The following is a 6,242-nucleotide window of genomic DNA, read 5'->3' as shown; positions in this document are numbered from 1 at the left end:
TTAAGCAAAAAAAACAAAACAAAAAAAAAGCACTTTTGCAGTCAGTAAAGTAAAGTTGTACATTTCCAGTAAATGTTGTCTGTCAGATTTGGTGGAAAGAAAACCACTTTGTCAGGTGTTTATTTGTGACATTATGTTAGTTTTCAGTGAAATGACTCGTTAAGGGACTTGGCGAGGGGCGAGCACAGATGATCTCACACACGCGTGTGCCTGATTTATTGTAAACTGTTTATAATTAATGACTTGGTAAGCGGTTGTAGAAGATTAACGTCACTGAGCTGTTGTGCCGTTGTTTAACATGCACATGAGGTTCTGAATTCTGCCTACAATGTTCTTCAGAGGATTCTTTCCCATTGAGGAATTGGGCCTCCGGCTTTAGTATTATGTCCAGTCCTGAAATTTAAAAAAAGGACACACACTCTCGTGAATGGTTATTAAGAGTACGTATTTAAACGCTTGCTGGGAGCTGCTGGGTAGAAAAACAGCTCCGTATGTCACACTAACAGATCAATGTTGGGCTTGGGCCAAAGGATCTGCACTCTGGTCACTGTAGTTTTTCAGCAAAATGGAAGAAAGTTGTTTGGCTTTCTGAATTATTTGATATCTTTGTTGCTGGTGTAATTTTGTCTCTTCACAGTCTGGGTGGGTGTTTTTTGTTTTTTTTTTCCTCTCAGTAGTTGACGTGTTTGGCAGAAATTGTTTCTTTGAGATTATAATTATAATATTATAAGATAATAATAGCAGAATTGCGCTAGAACGTCTGGATATTTGTCAGGGATGCTACATTCCAAAGTATTAACCAGTAAGGCTGCTAGTAACAATTATTTCCACGTTCCATTAATCTGTTGATTTGGTTCATGTTTGGTTTGTAAACTGTTAGAAATTCGCACAAAAGTTTGCAGAGAATTTTTCAGTGCTCAAGATGACGTCTGCAGCGATATAATTTTCTCCACAACCTGAAAGATGAATTTAAGCAATAAATTAGTAAGGAAACCACAAAAATATTTACATTTAGGAAGCTAAAATCAAAGTTCTTGGCCCCCTAAAAGTAAAACAAACTAGGGTTAACTGATAATCAGTAAGGTAGATAATCAACCAGGATTAGAATAGAACAGAGAATATATATATATTGTGTGTGTGTGTGTGTGTGTGTGTGTGTGTGTGTGTTCAGCCTGATCGATTATCTACAGCAATAATTGGCTAATTGTCCGACCCCTTTTTTTTTTTTTTTTTTTTTTTTTTTCTGCTCAAAATGGTTGATAGATTATGAAAATAGCTGGTGATTAATTGTTGCAGTTCTATTGACCAATGACATTTACTGAGAAAACTTGACTTGTTTGGGAAAACTGATAAGGATTGTTGAAAATTTATATTTTTAAAATTGCTACAATAACTGGTGCAGCACCATTTGTTAAGAATGTCATAATAAAAAAAATCTATGTCTAATATTCATGGAATGAATGATAACACTATGTAACAAATTTTTATTTTTGTTTTGTTCCTGGGTACACAGTGTGTTTTCCTAACCTGTTATGCCTTAAATAAATAGAAAATAGCTGTTATTCCACAGAAACTTTGCTTCTGTGATCAGGACAATCATATTTTGAAATTTGTCTGTTTTCAAGAATATTCTCGATTCGCCTTCACTACTTCTAGAATATTCTTTAACTGCTAGAACTGTCCAGCATTTTCTAGAAGTTTCCAGAATTACCTAGAAATTTCAAGAAACTTTTAGAACTTTCTAGATCGTTAAATAAAATCAAAGTTTGTGCTGAATGTAGTCATTTTTCCATAGACTTTAGACATAAGCAGTTGAAATGTAACAGACGCCAGGAACAAAAATTGTGTTACACAATTATCGACACTAAGTGTTTTCTGTGATGTAAAGTCCACATGTGCCCTTTTTATTTCATGATTGTCAGTATTGTATCATTGCACCTCGTCAGCAGTATTGATCAGTAATCAAACATGTTTTGATTTAGCAGCGTTTCATCACTGTCACATCATGTTTATTGCTTCTTAATCAAATCCGTCGTTCTTTTATATGAACTGTGAAAATCTACTTTTCTGGTATTCTGATGTTGCTGCCCAATTTTTTTTAACTTTATTTTTTAAGACAGTTTTTTTTTTGTGAAAAAATAAAATAAGTATTTGTAAATTGTGTATTTGGAGGTAAATTATGTTGACTCATGTTTAAGGTTTAAAAAGGAAATTGTTAAATAGATTGATATTTTCCGGAACCCAAGAACTTCTTTTATCCAGTTTATTGTCAGAGAGGAGTCAAATAAACTAGGAAATACTACTTAAAAAGCTGAAATCAGAAAATTTTGATATTAAAGACTCAAAAAGACTAATTATGACAAAAGTTATTTAATAGTTTAATAATTAATAGTTGTAGGTCTACTCATGTTACAATCTGCAGCTGATTAAAGACATGTTTCCTTGCAGTATTTATTATTTTTTTTGTGTGTAGACTGATTTTTATTTATTTTTTGTGATATAAAAGTCAGCATTTGTAAATTAGCTATGTTGAGGCAAATTATGCTTACGCATGGTCAGGGCTGGCCAACTAGGGCTATTCTCAATCGATTAGTTGTTAGGCCCATAAAATTGTAAGAAATAAAAATGGAAAAGTTAACCCATATTTTAAAAAAACAAATCAGCTGTAGTAGCTGTACTCGTGCTACAAACTGCAGATTGGTTATAGAAATGTGGTTTCTTTGTTCTTTAACTTTTTTTTTTTGATAATTGTAAGCATTTGTAAATTCTCTCTTGAGGTAAATGATGTTGATGCTCGTTTAGGGCTAACAACCATTTTCATGGTTAAGATTTCTGATGTCCGCCAAGGGTTAACGTGGACTCAAAATAAAAGATAGGTGATTCACATCGTGACCTGGACTTTACCTGGATCTGGATTCCAGAACACAATGCAGTAATTGTATACTGATCTGGAATGGTCCGACTGATCAAGATGTTGAAATCTGATATTTAATTCACAAGATGAAATAAAATAGTGTCTTTATGATCTTGGTTTTGCATCATGATGTCATATCCGTGAAATAGTTGTGACGTAATCCTTAAAAGTCTAAAAGGAAATCCTGATCCAGAATCTGGATACGGATTACCTCCAAAATTTGACTATGTCTTCCAAGGCCTAACACCAATAGTAAGTCCCTTCGGCTGCTCCCTTGTTTGCACTTGGGGTCCCCACAACAAATCCAATGTGGATCTGCATGTTGAATTGGCACAAATTTATGCCGGATGCCCTTCCTGATGCAACTCCACATTACATAGAGAAATGTGGCAGGGGTGGGATTTGAACCCGGAGCCTTCTGAACTGAAACCAAGCACATTAACCACTTGGCCACCACCCCTGCATCCAAGGCCTAACACCAATGTATGGTGAAAATTTGGCAAAAATCTGTTAAGTAGTTTTGACGTAATCCTGAAAATCCGACAAAGTGAAACATACAAATTGAAAACCTGAGTCCGGATCTGGATCATTTCCAAAATGTAGTCAGAGTGTAGTCTTTCATGCCCTAATATCTATCTGTGGTGCAAATTTAATGAGAATCTGTGAAGGTTTTTCTTTTTTTTTTTCATACGTAATCCTTCAAACAGACAGACAAGACAGATAAATAAACCCTGATGATTTTGTTGTTTGGCGGACGTAATAAATTTGACCAGTATTTTCCAGACCCCAAGATGATGCTTTCAGACTTCTTTTGTCCACAGTTTAACTATACTCATTTTACTGCCAGAGAAGAGTCAAATAAACCCAAAAAATACTACTTAAGTCACTGAAATAAAAAAAAAGTGTAGACAATTTAAAAAAAGACTCGGTTAAATATCCAAATAGTTCTTTAATAGTTTAATCATTGCAGCTCTACTCATGTTACAAACTGCAGACTGGTTAAACAAATCTGTTTTCTCAGTATTTTTTGTACTTTTCACTAATGAACTAATTGTTTCATTCTGACTGGTGCACATCACATGGTGCTGTGATCTCACTGGTGGTGGATCAGGGGATCTGGATCTTCTTCAGGCTGCTTCTAGCTCTTTCTGCAGCATCCACACAGCCGTGTGTGTCTGTGGTTTTGATTTTTTTTCCTGCACTTTAGATGGTAGTCTAGTCCAAGATTGCTTATGCCATAGATATGCCTGCAGCGCCCCCTGCCGTCAGTCTGGAGAAAACGGCAGAAAGTCTTTCTTAATCAAATAATGACGTCACAAGTTAAGGTCAGAAGAATCACATGCTACATTTTAAAATGTTTGCATAAAAATCTGTTATTCATGCTGTCAATTGAGAAGTGTTTTTCACATTTAACCTGAACCTCCCGTCCAGGGCCGGGTCTGGGTCCAGGTCCACTCCAGGTCCAGGCATGTGAGGCAGACAACTCAGCACACGAGCCACTGACTGAGACCAAGTCAGTGATGTTCAGTTTTATGCTGCAAATGTTTCAGCATTTTTTTTTTTAATTTACATATTCAGTTACTGAAGACATCATACTGAGGGGCTTAGCACTGCTGCCTCACAGCCGGAACGTCCGATTTCTGTGTGGAGTTTGCATGTTCTCCCCATGTTTGCATGGGTTCCCTGTGGGTGCTCCAGGTTCCTCCAAAGCCATGCAGGTTAGATGAAATGGTGACTGTACACTGTCATATAAGAAATGGAAGCTGCAGGTGCTAGAACAGAACAACCTGTAGGTTTTTCGTTGGAAAGCTTTAGTAACTTAAAGTAGATTGTAAACCCATAAATCCAACAGCATTTTTTGCTAAATTAACATTTTTATGATTTTCTAAAAAGCAAACTCACTCTTACTCATTTAAATTTTGTTGTGCGGCTCCTGTTTTGCTGAGGGCCACCACAGGAGGTTTGGCATGAGATCTGCAGGTTGATCTGGTTTTTCTAGCACCACTCCAGGTCTATAAGGAGCCTGGGGCAGCCTTGAACCTGGGATGTTTGTCATACTGTGATATTAACATATTTTACTGTATTTGTGTAAAGTATGTTATGTTTTGATGGCTCAGATCTTATTCCTACAATTCAGCCCTACCCCCATGACCCTTAATTGGAATAAGCGGGTTTAGAAAATTAATTACAGAATAACACTGAGGTGTGCACAATTAGGAGATGATAATTTGGCACCACAGCAGGTTCGACGTCTGTGTGAAAGGGTTTTTGTTTTTGTTTTACACACAAAATGGAACACAAACCTAACTTTAAAGCTAAATTAAGTATATTCATTAATTTTCTGCTGCTTATCCAGTTCCAGGTCACAGTGGCAGCTCGTCCCACACTTCCCTATCCTCAGCCAAATCCTCTTCAGTCTTCCCAGGGAAACCCGAGGTGTTCCCATGTCTGCTGGGAAATATAACCCCTACATCCTACTCTGGGTTGTCCCTGGGACTGCCTCCCAGTTGCATCTGCCTAGAAAACCTCCCCGGAGAGATCATCAGGGGGCCTTCTCACCAGAAGATAAACAAACCAACCTCAGCTGGCTCCTTTCTATGTGAAGAAGCAGCGGCTTTACTCAGAGTCCCTCTCAGATAGTTGAGCTTCTCGCCTTGTCCCTTAGTGTCAGATAATTTGGTAACTCTTAGATTTGGTAACTCCTAATATAACTAAACATAAATCTGAGTATAAAAGTCCCTGAGTGTATATATAAAATTAAGTAGAAACTAAATATAAATGACACACATATATATATATATATATATATTTGTGTGTGTGTGATCTTAAAATGATGTGTTGTAAAGCTCACATAAAGCAGGCTTAAATATAACTGAATCAAAATCTACCTGAACGTAAAGATAACAGATTCTCGTTTCTCGGACACACTTTGGATTTCTTTACCTGAAAGTGTTGAGTTGTTTTTTTTAATGCTAAAATAAATGTTCTGTAACTAATATGAGAACATTTAAATGGCCTTAAAAAAAAAACAAAACAAGAAGCACTCAGCTCCTCGAGGCTGTTGTGTCGTTTTAAAACTTTGTATTCGTGCTGAATGAAATGAACTTCTATTTATGGAAAAACTGATTAAAGTGCAGAAAGTCAAACATGGTGGAGGCTGAGAATGCACCAGGTGGTGTACTTGGTAGAATCATTTCTGATGGAAAATCTGGTTTACGGTGAAAGACAACTCCATCAAAGCCCATAAATAATATTTATTGTTCATGTTCTGTCTCTTTTCTGGGTCATGGTGGCAGCAGAGTAAGCAGCTCTTCCCACATTTCCCTGT

The sequence above is a fragment of the Thalassophryne amazonica genome, chromosome 6 (genome assembly GCF_902500255.1).
Source record: "Thalassophryne amazonica chromosome 6, fThaAma1.1, whole genome shotgun sequence".
Taxonomy (NCBI): domain Eukaryota; kingdom Metazoa; phylum Chordata; class Actinopteri; order Batrachoidiformes; family Batrachoididae; genus Thalassophryne; species Thalassophryne amazonica.
This window is presented reverse-complemented; position numbering follows the sequence as displayed.